This window comes from Coenobita brevimanus, unplaced genomic scaffold (genome assembly GCF_032717465.1).
Source record: "Coenobita brevimanus isolate Jiangsu-jjx unplaced genomic scaffold, ASM3271746v2 jjx.HiC_scaffold_2425, whole genome shotgun sequence".
Classification (NCBI taxonomy): domain Eukaryota; kingdom Metazoa; phylum Arthropoda; class Malacostraca; order Decapoda; family Coenobitidae; genus Coenobita; species Coenobita brevimanus.
Genome location: NW_027643353.1, coordinates 9,185 through 24,990, shown reverse-complemented (window position 1 = coordinate 24,990; position 15,806 = coordinate 9,185). Strand labels below are relative to the sequence as shown.

General features: G+C 39.3%; 1 pseudogene; it reads left to right on the top strand.

Moving 5' to 3' along the window:
- Positions 1–11,691: 11,691 nt before the first annotated feature.
- LOC145389830 (5S ribosomal RNA) lies at positions 11,692–11,809 on the top strand (annotated as a pseudogene).
- The last annotated feature ends 3,997 nt before the right edge of the window (positions 11,810–15,806 follow it).

Genomic DNA, 15,806 nt, shown 5'->3' with positions numbered 1-15,806 from the left:
TGGGATGCATTTATAAACAAAGGTGGTTTGAAAAAAATAAATCCTGAACATCAAAGTTTCTTCCTTAATTTAGAACACCTATTCAGAAAGTACCATGGCACATCACTGAAGGAGGGAAAAGGAAGTGTTGAGCATGTTATGCAAATGGTTACACTGCCTCCATACATTCCAAAAGAGGTAGCAACTTTTTTTGTTAAGTGCAGAATATATTTTAGGATTAGGGAGCTTAATCGTGCACTTAAAGAATGTAAGGGTGTTAATTGTAAGAATGCTGGAAAAAAGATGAAGAAAATTGTAAATTAACTATGTTGAGCAGTTAAGAGTAATAATGACAAAATAGTCTATTCAGTTTGGTAGATGTATTAATAATTTGGATGAACAGTTTTGAGAAGAAAATGTATCATAGGTATATTATTTTATGTATGTATGTATGTACCGTATATAATATACTGTATATTAATATGTAATTATGTATTAAGTGACGATTGCAAGTTATGTTGTCAATGTACTGTACTGTACAATGTTATTATGTGATAGAATATTTTAAGTTTGGAGTGTCCTAGTAAGTGAGCACAATGTATAACTTGAGTTGCATCATTTTAATGCAGTAAGTGCTGTTCACAGTTCAGTAGTTTTCTCCTTTCCTCCATAACCTACCTCTCTCCTCTCTTTCTCATCAACCTCACTCTCTCACCTGTCTCCTTCCCTCCCTAACCTATCACCACTCCACTTCCTCCCCTTTTTCTCCCAAGTGTTACTTCCCTCTTACCTTCATCTCTTTGTCTCCCATACCTCTCACCATTTCATTCCACACTCCACTTCGTCCCACACCTCCCTCCTTCCACTTTCTTCCTTACCTTTATCCTTCCCTCCCTCCCTCTACTTTCCTAATCCTTTTCCCCTGCTTCCCATCCCTTCATTTTCACTATCTATATTTTTTGTGTTTTTGTATCTCTCTCCCTTTCTCAACTTTATTCATGTCTTTTCCCATTCCTTTTGGCATGTCCCTGTTCTCTTCTTTCCTGCTTCCCTTCCTCTTCCCTCGCTTCCACCCTCCACCTTCTTATTGTCAGTTTTTTTTTTTTTTTTTCCTCTCTCTCTCCCTCTCTCGTGAAGCAATAATCTAAGCTATACAATGTTCATGTTCAATAATACTGTTCGGTGAGACTAATATGATATATGGAAAATTATAAAGTAAATCATTAAATATTAATTTGATTGTCTGTGACCTACCTGGCTATGTTATAAAGCATAAAATATTAATTTGTCTTTAATCTCCTTGGTTATGTACTAACGTTTTCTGTATGTCTACTCGATAAGACTGAAAACGATCAGCATTTTAGTGGAAGTAGCATGCATGACTGGAAAGGAAATTGAACAAAGTTTTATGGATGAGAGTGATAAGGGAGAATATCTGGTGATGGATGAACAAAGGAGTGGTTGAGCGGGAATGCAGTGAGAAAATAAATGCAATTAGAGAGGCAAGGTACAATATATTATAGCAATGAGAATAGCTTTTGGAGTGATTGGTTAATGGCAAATAAAAGGGATATGATTGATAGGCCCATCTGGTGAGTGATGCGCGCCACTCACCAGATGAGAACCTAGCTCGTGACGTCATGAATTTTGGGCGGAGCTTAATTTATGACGTTTCAGTGGACTATCCTTTTTTTCTCTCTCTTATCCTTGAGGAGTACTGTGTCATATTTTCTTCCAAATGATAGGTCATTGGCTGAAGGTGTCTGTTGTAACCAAAACCTCGCTTGGAAGATATGACATAGGACTACTTTCCTTTATTAGGTATTGGGTGGGCGATTTTTGGCAGTCTGCCGTCGCCTGTACATCACCCAGATGACCAGAGAGAGAGAGAGCGAGAGATATGGGGGTAGTGTTAAGGTGTATGTAGATTGGAAAAGGAAGGAGGTTTTCATGACGAAAATTTCAAAATAAACCCTCCATTTTATTGATGGCATGGACAGAAGAAATGTGCAGGATGATACGTACATATACTGACCTATTCAAATATATATACAGGCCTCAGGATAAAAAATAAGAGCAGTATTATAATTTTCAATAAAAGGGAACAACCTGACCACATCAAAAATATTAAAGTAGCAAAGGAAGTAAAATATTTAAGGATAATAATATGTTCGGTAAATATAGAATCACAGCTCCATGCCTATGTGTATAGTAGTCTTACAACAAGACAGTATACATTACGTACTTACCTTCCGTGAAGGTTTTAGTGAGTGCTCGTCGTTACAATGCCCATATTCATTCATTGCCAGACGCCATGTATCCCAGACAGGGTGGCCAAGGGCTTAGAGTTAATTGTTTTACAGGGAGGGGCACTAATCCTCCACCAACCCCACTGCATATGTAGGGATGCCAACAGCATCTTGTGTTCCCAGGCGGTCACCCATCCAAGTACTAACCAGACCAAAAAGTTCAGAGTTCGGTCGACCCCTGTCAGATTCTAAGTCCACTTGACAACAACAACCAAGAATATTTCCTTGTGTAGGGAGCAGTTACAGACATAAGTAATAACCTAGAATCTTCAATACAGGATTAGTAGGTAGTTGTTTCGGGAAAAAGTGGGTAGGTCCCTATACACGTTGGCGTGGAGCAGTGATTTTGTATATTTACCATAAGTTCCAGTACTGAGAGGAAAGGATAGGGTTTAGTATCAAGAAAACAAGAATAAAACAAGAGAGAGAGAGAGAGTGTGTGTGAGTATTAAGTTTCATGGTTGTGATCAAATTTTTGGACTTCAGATCAGTGACCAGTACCATGGGACTTGGCATTAGCCACATTGCTGTGAACATTATGGGCTAGGTTATGAGGACGTTTGGGTCTTGACGTTAGAGTTGATGAAGGTCGACGTCCTTTACCAAGGGTAGCAGCTCCTCTGGGCATACCTGGGGTTCTCCTTGCAATTGAAGTTGGCTGACAAGGTATCTTCCCACGACCAGCTCCTTTTTTCATTGATGATCCCATAATGTTCAAGAAACTGTTTAACTGATTTGCTGATTTTGCAAACTTCAACCGGTCTATGAATTTTTTAATACCCAAGAGGGTGTCTGCATTACCATATTTAGCACATGTTTTCACAAGTGCTTCTGCAGCCTCATGTGACTGTGCAGTAATGTCCTCATTTTCAGCATGTTCCTCATCAATAATGCTACTTGCTGACATCACATCAGGTGTTTCTGTTTTTATCTGTGATTCTGTACAATTATCATGGGAAGAATTTCCTTCAATATCAGGTTTACAATTTTCTTCAGTTGTTTCACCACTTTGTACTTCTTTCAAAGACTTGAAAAAACCCTCTGCGGGGGCTTTACCTTCACCAAGGGCTAAAACTGCCAACCAAAGACGGGTGCTACTGTTCAGCACAAGCATCTGGGGCACCACAGTCATTCCATGGTTAGCACATACAACCTGATGCTTGCAGATTGCACCACTGTTTCCTCTGATCCATGTGCACATACCAATATTAAGGTCTACCACATACATTTGTCCTGGGTCATTCTCACTTTGCACCTGGTATATCCCACCACCTAAGGGTTTTACTGTTTCCAAAGGGAGTGTGCCCACAATCACTCTCTTCATTCGTCGTCGACCCAGTGCCACATCCACTATACGCTGTCTCATGTAGGAGTCAAAGATCTCTGCCATAAACACTACCAGCTGAGCAGTGTTGTAGGCCTTGCATCTGAAAAATAATGAAAGACTTATTAAGTAGGTGACACTACGTACAAGGGTCACCTTTCAAAGACATCTTATTGCTATGAAGAATACCTCTTCCAGTGCACCATATAAGACCCAACAAACAAGTAGATATAACTTTAGGGAGTCTGTATTCATATGCTATGTGAATGGGAGTGTTGTAATAGTTACTAGGGGCCAACCAGGTACAGTGGAATGGCTTGTTTCACCAATTCATATATTAATTTCTTCTCATTATTTTTAGGGGTGTGGCCTTGGGCCCACATACAAGTAAATATGGCCTTGTACAGTAATGCCAAGTTAGATAAATTACTCTTCAAATATGTTAAGCTTAATCCTTACCTATTAAGAACATTGTCCTTTATGATGCACATCGTTGCCTCACAGTAATTGTTAGTGTGATGGCCTCTTAACAGAGCACCAGTTCTGAAGGCAATGGCCCACTCCTCTCGCCTGTGGACTAGGGTGATGAGGTACGGTAGCTGAAATATGTAATTCAAATCACTATACGTACATATACAGTATATAGGTATATATAACATGAATTATTACAGATAAGATAGAATTTATAGGGATGTAATGGATATCTTGTTATGATACAGTTATCCAACATATCCGGTAATATTTCTACTATCCTGTATCCAACCGAATCTCAGTAATATCCAGTTGGATATCCGTCAATGTTTATTTGACAAATTAACTTTTTTTACCTAATGATGAGAAAAATATATTACCATTTGAAATTGGGGTATTTCTCAGCAAACGGATTGCTTAAAATCTTCTCCAGCAATTCATCAAAAGCCTTGCTTGACTCAGCATAAACAAGAGATTTTACTTCAGCCATTAGTTCTTGGCGATCATTTTTATTGATGCCATGCTTGGAATCAAGAAGCCAGCGCCATACTTGTTGCAGTATGTGAAATACGCAAAGGAATAGCTTGGAAGTAGGCCAGATGACTGATAAGGCCTTCCTTTGTGCATCGCAATTGTCCGTCATAAAGGATTGCGGATGTCCGTTCCCATAGAAGGCGCAGTCCCCAAGAACTTCCTTTACCATACCAAACCCTGTATTGCACAAAGAAGAAAATTATATATAATTTGCATTCATTTGAGACTTGGAAAGATTAGTACACACAAAAAAATGGAAACTGAGAATTGAAGGATGCACTATACACATTAATTACCTTTAGTTAATGTTGCTTCATCTTGAGATGAAGTGAAAACCACAGCCAATGGCACAGCCCCAGCTGGTCCAGCACAAAGGAATGGTATAACTGCTGTGTTAAGTTGATCAACACAGCCCGTTGCATCGATGAACACCACTTCTCTTGCCTCTTTCAGTTGCCTGTGTGCTCTCATCATGAAGGGGGTAACCAAAACTATAGCAAACTTTTCATTTTCTTGGCTAATTTTCAGAATGAGTTCTGGATGATCTTCTGCATATATCCTTATTGCATCAAACATTGATGGGGTATTTAGTCCTCCATGCTCACTCTGCCTCCATACCGTCCACATATATTCAACACTCTTTGGAGAAGGATTCTTGGACTTATTGGCTTGATCATGCAAGTCATCTGTTACATCCATCTTTAACAAATGGTGCCTGTATGCTCGACCTGGTGCCATACCTGTAAAAGATAAGCACATCATTTATAATAACCACCCTGTGATGGGGGTGTATGAATACTGTAACCGTATTCACTGCGCTTCGTAAAAAGCAAATGGAAGGGATGGAACGACGGGCCTAGGAAAGAAGAAACAAGTTTCATTTGATTTTGCTGCTTGTAAAATACTGCATGCACAAATATCTTAAGCTTAGAGCTCATAGTATATATCTCAAGCTTAGAGCTTATATATCTGAAGCTTAGAGCTTTTATTATATATCTTAAGCTAAGAGCTTATATTATATAAATCTTAAGCTTAAAGCTTATATTACATATAAATATATATATATATATATATATATATATATATATATATATATATATATATATATATATATATATATCTTAAACTTTGAGCTAATATTATATATCTTAAGCCTAGAGCTTTTATTATAATCTGAAGCCTAGAGCTTTTATTATAATCTGAAGCTAAGAGCTTATATTATGTATATCGCTTAGAGCTTATATTATATATCTTAAACTTTGAGCTTATATTACATATATTAAGCTTAGAGCTTTTATTATATATCTTAAGCTAAGAGCTTATATTATTTATCTTAAAACATAGAGCTTATATAACCATTTTTGTTTCTTTTTTCTTAACCTTGTTATGCACTTTGCACTGGTTGAGGAAGAAGACGCATAAGCTTCACCACACCGTATAAGAGTTCTGAAAAAAGGGAATGAAATAGTAATAACGTATATATATGAAGGACTGAAATATAGTAATGTGTGTGTGTGTGTGTGTGTGTGTGTAAATACACACACAACACACACACACACACATTTATGCAGAATATCACAAAATGTACTTAATGTATACTTTGGTTGCATATGAATGCACTGCATGCATAGTGTTCTTACATATTTATAAATGGATGCAGTTGATGTATGGTGCCAAAACTTGTTTAGTGTTCTTCCAAAAGATCACTGGCAAAATTTCATCCTGGGAGAACACAATACCAATTGTGAAAAGAAATCTTTGAAGTTTGATGGTTTATGCACATGAAAAGAACGTTTCATATATCCTACCTTGTCTGAAGTAATCGTTGAACATCTCTCTGGTGCATGGAGAAACTCTCAGTTCATTCAGAACCTCAGCCGTGTCAAGGGGATGGTTGTGATTTCCCCTGATTGTCATGAAGCATGGAAAGGACCTTATCTGTTCAGAAGATCTTGAGTGTACAATCTTGATCTCAACATCCATAAGCGCCTTGCAACTGTGAAAAAACAGCAGTGATTACAGTACATAATATTTTTCTTAAAAAGAAAAAAACCCAAAATCTTCAAATCAAAAGAAAACATACTACAGGGCATGATGTATAAAATACTGTAGTATAATATTTATCAAAGAAAGTTCAAATTTAAGACTGAAAATGCAGTCCAGCAGTTTTCATGTATTTACAAAACAACTGTGCAGCAATGAGCTTTATATGCCTTTTTTTTAGACCCAGACTCTATTTGGCCTACTGATTACCGCTAAGTTTATCATGCAGTCATTACACATAGCCTAGGTATTAAGTTTATAAAATTTAATGATATAATCTGAAGCCACTGATCAACCCCATGAAATAACCGTGGTTTCCTATTGTGAGTATCCAGGCATCAAAATGATATTATTGAAAGAAGAGTTGCATGCTTACTCTGGTGGTCTGTAATTTTTGCTATAAGTAGTAGGCCTATCTATGTGGTTAGGTTAAGTTAGTCGTTATAGTTCAGCTCTGCGTAAAGTTAACCTTTTAGTGATGCACCCTCCAATAGCCTTTATTTCTCAAGCATAACCTAACCTAACCTAGTGTGGCCTAACAGGTTGGGTCTTCGCCCTTTTTGACTCCCTTTGTAGAACAAATTTATGTAAATATAACTAAACCTAATGGAGATTCCTGAAAGAAGGCCAGTTTAAAGACCAAGAAAAAACTGGAGATCAAGCCACAGTTCAGCATGAGATGAATACCAAGGAAAGAGTAGCACAGGACAGGCCAACATGAAGAAAGATCATAGCAAATCCAACCCCAATCACTGGAGATTATAACCCAGAGAGCTTGGACCCATAGTGTTAAAAGAGGGTTTTTTTAATGAGTAGCTAATAGCCTAATACTTACCCAGTATTTGTCTTTTTGACGGCTTTATGTAGAAATCCATGGTGGCATTTCAATGTCTGGCGAAACAATTTTCTCTTCCCCACAGAGTACGTCTTGTACTTGTTGAAGCGCACACGATTCTTCATACAAAACAAACCTTTCCACCGTTGAAAATCTTCCTTACACTTTACATTTGTCCTGAAAGTCAAACATTTCTCCTCGATCACAATATCAGTAGTTTGGAAGCTATCCTTCTTCTTCTTCTTCTTGTGACCTCTGTCGCTTTGTATCGCTTCGTAGGTCCTCCTTTTCTTCTTGCTCCTTATCCTCTTCTCTTTTCTTGATCACACTTCAATTTTCGTAACATTTTTTATATGTTTATTTACTGTCCTTCTTGCTGTTGCCTTTTCTTCCAACATTGTGTTAGAAATATTTTAGCAAACTTCAATATTCTCCCTGTTTCTTCCTTATCCCCATATAGTCCCAGTACTGTACAAATCCCCCCATCTTCTTCCTCAAGTCTTCTCTGCCATTCCTCCATTCCTATCACCGCTACTACTGATGCTATTAACTTCTCCCTATGCTCTTTGTAGTTGTTGCATTCAACAATTAGGTGCTCTATTGTTTCTTTTATCCCCTCACAAAATTTGCAGTTCTTGTCCTGTTCCTCTCTATTTCTACCATTCACTTCCAGAGTACCTGTCCTAGCTTTAACTAACAGTCTACTTCCCCAGTCTCCTACATGCCAGTTTAGCCCTTCTGGTTTTTGCTTTCTTTTATACCATTTCAGAATCACCTTTCCTGTTAACCCCACTTTCCATCTGTTCAATCCGTTCCCTTCAATCTTTTTCTTAATTTGTTTGCCTTCTATATGGCACCAAGCCTCTGCCAGGTTTTCTCTCCTCTTGCATCTGTTAATTTCTCTCCCCCATGATGATCTTGCCCCTCTTTCCTCCAGCACCCTCTTAGCCCATCTTTCCTCATTGAGTTTTTCTATTTTCTTTGTGAACCCCAATTTCCCTTTCACAATTCTTTCTTTGAATGTGCTCCAGCCCATGTCTCCCCTTATGGCTTCTACTGCCGTACTTCTTGGGGCCCCCAGGCCCCATCTACCTACTATGTTTTGTACTTTTTCCAATTTCATGATATCTCCATCTCGGTAGTTTGTTATTTCCGATCCATAGAGACAATAAGGCACTGCTATTCCTTTCCACAGACTCTTACCCACGTTATACTTGTTAATCACTCTACACCCTCCATTTATAATCATGCCTGCCATCTTCCGAGCTTTCCCTTCATTAATCTTTGTTTCTCCCCTCCTATTCCTTCCTTACTCACTTATATACCTAAGTACGTATATTTATCTACTATTTCCATTACGTTGTTCCCCATCACCCACTGGTTCTTCTCCCTGTTATTAAATTCCATCACCTTGCATTTTCCTGCACTGAATCTTAGGTTCCATTCCCTTCCAAATCTGTCAGCTATTTCCATAAGATCTTCCGTGTCTTTCCTGTTTTCCGCCATGAGTACTACATCATCTGCATAAGCCAGGCATCCTAATTTCCAATCTCCAATCCTCACTCCTTTGCCTGATTTCCTGATTCTTACTAAAAGTTCTTCCAAGTAAATGTTGAACGACGTAGGGGACGTAAAAAACAACAACAACAACGTCAATCAGCTGCGTTAAATCCGCCTTACCAAATATTGAATTCAATAAAGTAGAGTGAAATAATTTCGATAGATATGTAAAAGTAACTACAGTAATTTGTTAGAGTAGCTGAAAATAATTTATTTCACTGCACTTTCTCTAATTGAAGCCTGCTAATAAATATTTATAAATGTATAGACGCCAAGCATCTCAACATGGCGTCCGTGAAATCGTCGCTTCTGAAGTTGAGTTTATACTTTCTGGACACTGATGGCTTTCATTTTGAAGGTGTGTATTGCTGCGATAATTTTAGGTAATATGGATTAATTTGGGCATGTGAGAATATACATAGATAGTTTGTAAATGTGTATATGGCCGATGGTGCCTGGGGAGGCTGGACCAGAGATGGAAATTATGCAGATTTCTTGGTTACGAGGAAGCTGGAGAAATACTTTGAGATGTAGAACGAGAGACTGACAAGGAGAATGTGTGGGAGGGAGATGGAATGGGGTAGGGGAAGGGGAAACTAAGTATGAGATGTAGGTGATGGAGTGAGAGTGACAGTAAGAAATAGACTAGTACAATTCTGCATCCTTTCCACAGCACTTCTTCATGACTAGCACCATGTTCTAGGTTTAATCCCATGTTAGAGTTTAGCATTCAAGCTGGAGAGGTGGCAGTATTATACCTGGTTAAAATGAACAGAGTGTAGGTGGAAAAGCCTCACTGTTACTATGAATTTTGTTAATTTTTGTAATTAGGCGGCAGCCATAAATTTTTGGGATTACACCCAACTCATGGACTTTAAAATTCATATGGTCATTACCTAAATTAAGTAGTTCTAAGCACTTTCTCTTCAGTAGATGTCCATTCCAAATGCTTTTTTTTTTTTTTTTTTTTTTTTATGTACTTAATATATAAATAAATTTAGGAGAGATTTTGCTGCTACTGTCACTGTCTTGTACTGCATCTGCACTATAATAACCTAACCTAACCTAACCATCCCAGCCCAAACAGACTTATAACATAGATGTGGTAATGGCTGAAAGTACAAGTGACAACCCCACACATTGTTAATAATTAAGTACAGTACTAAAGAGTACATTTGTGATGGATGTGTATAGAAGAGAAATTGCTTAAAATTGCATAAACTAAATGGTGAACTGTTTAAGTTTAGTCTTTATAAAGAACACCACATTATTCAGTGCTCACTTTAACTGGGTGTAAAAGTAGTCATTCCATTTTTAAATCTGAGTTGTAACAAGAGAATTACAGTAGGTCGTTTTTGTAGTTTCCAGGTTGGTGTGGAATGTACTGCATTTTACTGATTCCCTCATTATTTTAAGTGTTTGTATGTCACTGTAGCTGCCACAAGGGTAGCTGTTTTATTTAGCTTCATTGTATTAGTGTTGCTGGTCAAGCACTTCTGCACACAGCATTCATCCAGCCAGCTTAGTCTCTTGTCAGTCCCTTAGCCTCACCAGCTACCATACCTGGTACCTCTCTTCTCCACACGCTCATCTACCATATCCCTCCACCTTGTTCTTGGCCTACCTCGTCTCCTCCCTCCTTCAAGGGTAGCTGTGTTATTTAGCATGACATTGCATTAGTGTTGCTGTATGCTCACTGTAGCTGCCACAAGGTAGGGTAGGCTATATGTGAAGCTACATTGTACTTAGTGATTGCTGTATGTTTTCCCCCTGTAGCTGCCACAATGGGTAGCTATGTTATTTAGCTTCATTGTGATTAGTGTTGCTGTATGTCACTGTAGCCCATTGAATTGGGTAGCTGTGTTATTTAGCTGTCATTGTATTAGTGTTGCTGTATGTCACTGTAGCTGCCAAAGGAGGTCTGGATGATGGTTTTATGATATATTAGTGTTGTGATGATGAATGTAGTTGCCACAAGGGTAGATGGTTTAGCTATTGTATGGAGATGTTGCTGTATGTCAACTGGATGCCACAAGGGTGAGCTGTGTAAACGTTCATTGTATTAGTGGAGTTGCTGTATGTCAGTAGCTGCCACAAAAGGGTACCTGTGTTATTTAGCTTCATTGTATTAGTGTTGCTGGTCATGCACTTCTGCAGAGCATTCATCCAGCCAGCTGAATAGTCTGTTCAGTCCCTTAGCAGCATACCTGGAGAGCCGTCATTAAGTGATCAAGGCTGACACATGCCACCTTGTTCTTGGAGCCTCGTCTCCTCCCTCCTTCAAAGTTGAAACAATTATTATTAACATGACAGCATTTGGATTGGCTCTGTTAGATAGGTACACTGAAAGCAGTGATGTGAAGCTACAGAACTTGGTGATTTTCCCCGTATGGAGCCAGGATTAAGAAGTCACTACATGATAGTATTGTGATCCCTTGAATTGGACAGTATGGAAGCGAGGCATGGACCTTGCAAGGTGGGAACAAGTCAAGAGTGGATGAGCAGTGGAAATGAGTTACTTGAGAGGAGCATGTGGAGTGACATGGAGGGACAGGTTGACGAATGAAGAAGTGAAGGAACGTTGTGGGGTGGATGTGGATGTGGTTGAGAAGATTAGGAGAAATACACTGAGGTGGTTGAACGGCCATGCCACGTTGAGTACACCGTTTCCCGTCCGATAAGCGAAGTTAAGCAACGTTGGGTCTGGTTAGTACTTGGATGGGTGATTTCTATGAACACCAGATGCTGTTGGCATAACTTTGACCTACGTGGAAAGTCCCCTTTGAATTTGAGTGGAGATTTCCAGTGCCCCTCCCTGTAAAACAATTAACTCTAAAATGCACTTGACCACATTAAACGAACCTAAACTAACAACCTAGCGTCTGGCCTAACCTAGGATGGATGGATGGTTTGAACATGTGAAGAGAATGGAGAATGAAAGACTGACTAAGAGGGTGTATGTAGGTGAGGTGGAGGGATGGAGAGGGAGAGGTAGACCGAGGATGAGGTGGAGGGATGGAGTTGAGAGGGATGTGAGGGAGGGGGGGTGAGTGGGGGGGAGGGTAGTCAAATGGTGGGTGACAGAGCCGTCTTGGAAGTGCGGCTGACACATGCAAGCAGCTGGGATTAGGGCGTCGGGCTATAGATGATACAGATAGAAACAATTATTATTATTATTATTATTATTAATATTATTATTACTGTATTGTTATTATTATTATTACAGTATAACCTTGATATAACAGACTTCAATAGACTGGAATTTGCTTTTAACAGACTCAAGGAGCTGCTGGACTAAATTCCTATATATCGGAAAAAGTCTGATAAAACCAGAAGCAGTCCGGACTGCCTGACCACTTCTGCTATGTTCACCACAATGAGGTAAATAAAAGACATGTTTATCAGTGTGCAGTACAGTATTATTATATATATATATATATTATACCATTTGATTAATGAAGTTATAACACAGTACAGTACTGCAGTGGTAGTTAAAACAGTTTGAAAACCATTGGTGAAATCCGGACTTATGTCTGATATATCGGAAAAAGTCCGGATTAGCAAGGGTAAGTCCGGATGTCTCTTTTATCGGAATTTTGCATTTTTCGGAATGGTTTGGGCCCCAATTAATTCGTTATAGTGAGGTCTTACTGCATTAATATTGTTATTATTATTATTATTATTATTATTATTACTGGTACTATTATTTTTATTAGTTTTAACTTTTCCCTTCCATGACGTTGTGAAGAGAGTGTAACATGTATTTTTTGCTTTCCAGGGCATTGTAGAGTGAACAGAGTGAAAAGCCATGAGCAGAGCAAAATACAGTTTGGCACCCACATTTATAGTGTACATCCATCCAACACTGCTTGCAGGTAAGGAGATCAGGATGATGATGATGATGATGATGGGTTTTTTGCTTAGTCATCATCATCATCATCATCTAATCCTGTGTTGCTCCATGAGCAGCATAGGAGTCCGGGGTTAGGCAAGTTGTTCCTGACATTTATGATGAGAGTGACCAGCTCCACTCATCCCTGAGTAGCATTAGTTGAGCAGTAAACCCCAACCATCCCTTGGATATAAACCTGCACCGGCTCAAAACCCCTAAATAATGCGGTGGAAGTCTTGGAATATTGCTGGTCATCAACTGCCAGCTTGTGATTATTAGGTACAGTTGGCCTTCAGCCCACATCAAATTCTGACTAAACTGGTGATGTAATTCACATAGGGGAAATCCCCCTTGGTCTTACTAGGTTATCTTATTATTTTCCCGCCATATAACTGGTACAGTTGTTCTTGCTAATTATCCTTGGTGTGTCTGGCCAAGCAGACCCATCATCCACCAGCAAGCAACTGGCCCTGCAAGGTTGTTCTGTACAGTGAACCAGTGTTCCCTTGTGGTAGACACCACCTCACCACAGTGAGGCACAGGCAAGTGTGGAGGTTTGGTTCCCAGATGAAAACCACAGTTGTGTCTCCAGCCAGTTAAAAGGGCACCATAGTAGGCTCCACATGTTCCCGTTATGTATGGTTACCACCCAGCATTGTAAATGGCTACAGGAAACCTTTAGGCTTGTCACACTGTGTATAGCCACCTGAGGTGAAAAGAAGGGTACAACTGAAAAGCAATAGGAAGGATGGGAGAAACAGGAAGAGTAGAGGGTACACTGAAAAAGACTGATAATGGTGAAGGAAGAAGTAGGCAGCAGTAGTGAGTGGTAGTGTAAATCAGGATAAAGTAGCCAAGCAACCTTTCATGAACCATTGGTACTCTGATAGGCAGTTTTTGTGTCAGATATTGTGTTCTAAACTTAGTGCAGTGATATCTTCAAACTTTTATTCAGAGTAACTACCTCCAGGTGATTTTATTCACATACAGGAATTTCCTCTTGGTTTAAATAGGCTATTGCAGGTTATTCTCCATATAACTAATACTGTAAATTAGGGAAAGCCAGCAGATTAGCTTTTTGGATATCAGTGGAACTTTATCATCATCATCATCTATGCTGTACTTCTTCTTCTCATTCTAGAATGGGACTTCGATAGGCAACATATACACATATACAGGTCTCCCTCGTTTTACACTGTACGGTATTGTTTTACGATATTTCGCATTTACGATCCTTCTTCTTTAGTACCAAGTGTTCATTTTACAATTGAACTCCCTCGCATTTACAATTGGGCATGTAAAAATCCCGCACTCACAGGCAGATCAGCTGAGAGTTGAGTGGCATACCCACCCTGCCCACACAGTTTCCTGCACTTTTGCCAGTCTCACCCACATACTCATTCAACATACAACCTCTGTGCGTCTGTGTGCGTCAGTGCCCATGATATTACTATTTCTCCTGTTCTTCATATTTTGCATCCCTAGTGCCAGCACCGTGATGTCTTGTAAATGCCCTGCAACATCTGGTGCTGGTGATATGAAGCCAAAAAAAGCAAGAACGTCCTTAGCCCTGGAATCTAAGCTTAATATTGTGAAGCAGCACGAAGCAGGTGAGGGGCAAACTCCATCACTCGTTCCATGAGTCTTACACAGTCAACTGTATCGACTGTTAGATAGCATGCTGTCAACATTAAGAAAGCTGGGGAGACAAGCACAACTCTACAATACATAAAACATCATCATTATTACTGCATATTAGATCACTTGTATGGGTCTTGGGTTCCTTATACGCAAGTCCAGGAACGCATCCCTATTTTTCCCATTAAACCTTAATTTCGCTTTACGATATTTCAGTTTACGATTGCCTTTCTAGGAATGCATACCAATTGTAAAACGAGGGAGACCTGTAATTCAATGCCATGCATCCACTGAAGGAATCCCTGTACTGGGGTTGGCCATGATTCAACTAATGCTTTCATTGGACTGGAAGCTAAACTATATGCCAAAACCAGCTACCTAATTACAACAGTGGCTACATACATACATACATACATACATATGTATATACAGACAGACAAATTTAGGGTGGCCATGATACAGCTGATGTTTCTATGGACTGGAAGCTATACTAAATATCAGAACCAGGTAATTTTACTGTCCACCAGTTGCTGGAAATTGTTGGGACAAAAGAAATCTGGGATATATTGAGAGATTTGTAACAGTGTGAGTCTCAGCTTGGACTGTGATAGCCAGTGTTTCTTGAATATTTGGTAAACTTACTCATCTTTATGTGGTGACATTTGTGACGTATTTAAAACTTTATTTTTTGTAGTTTCCTCAAAGAGTAGTAGCCATGGCCCCAGGTTCATTTGAAGTGTGAATCATGTGGACTGAAGGCTGAAGTTGCTCCCCTCCTGCAGTCCTTCATCTTACTTTTATGGGATATTGAAGGAACTGAACGACATTTATATATCCAGGCAGCTGCCCTTTGATAGTTCACCATCTGCCTTGTGGGGGATAGGGAGGAAGTTATAGTGTTAGCACCACATGAAGGCCATGCTCCCCACCACCAAGGATGATGAGTAAAGCTGACAAATAACAGGGACATAATACATTCCATCCCAGAATTTGACACCTGTATATGTAAAGAATTATGGATTATAGTGTTTGCTGGTATCTTATTTATGTCTAATGGTGCGTCTTTCATATTTTCAAGTAATAAGCAGTTTGGGAAGTGTCAGCACCACAACAAGCTTCATCTATTCTGCCTCCCTTCACTGCAAGCAGCATCTCAGCATCATCTCCTCATAGCATCTGCACTCCATGGACGACTACTTTCAAGATACCGTCCATTCTACA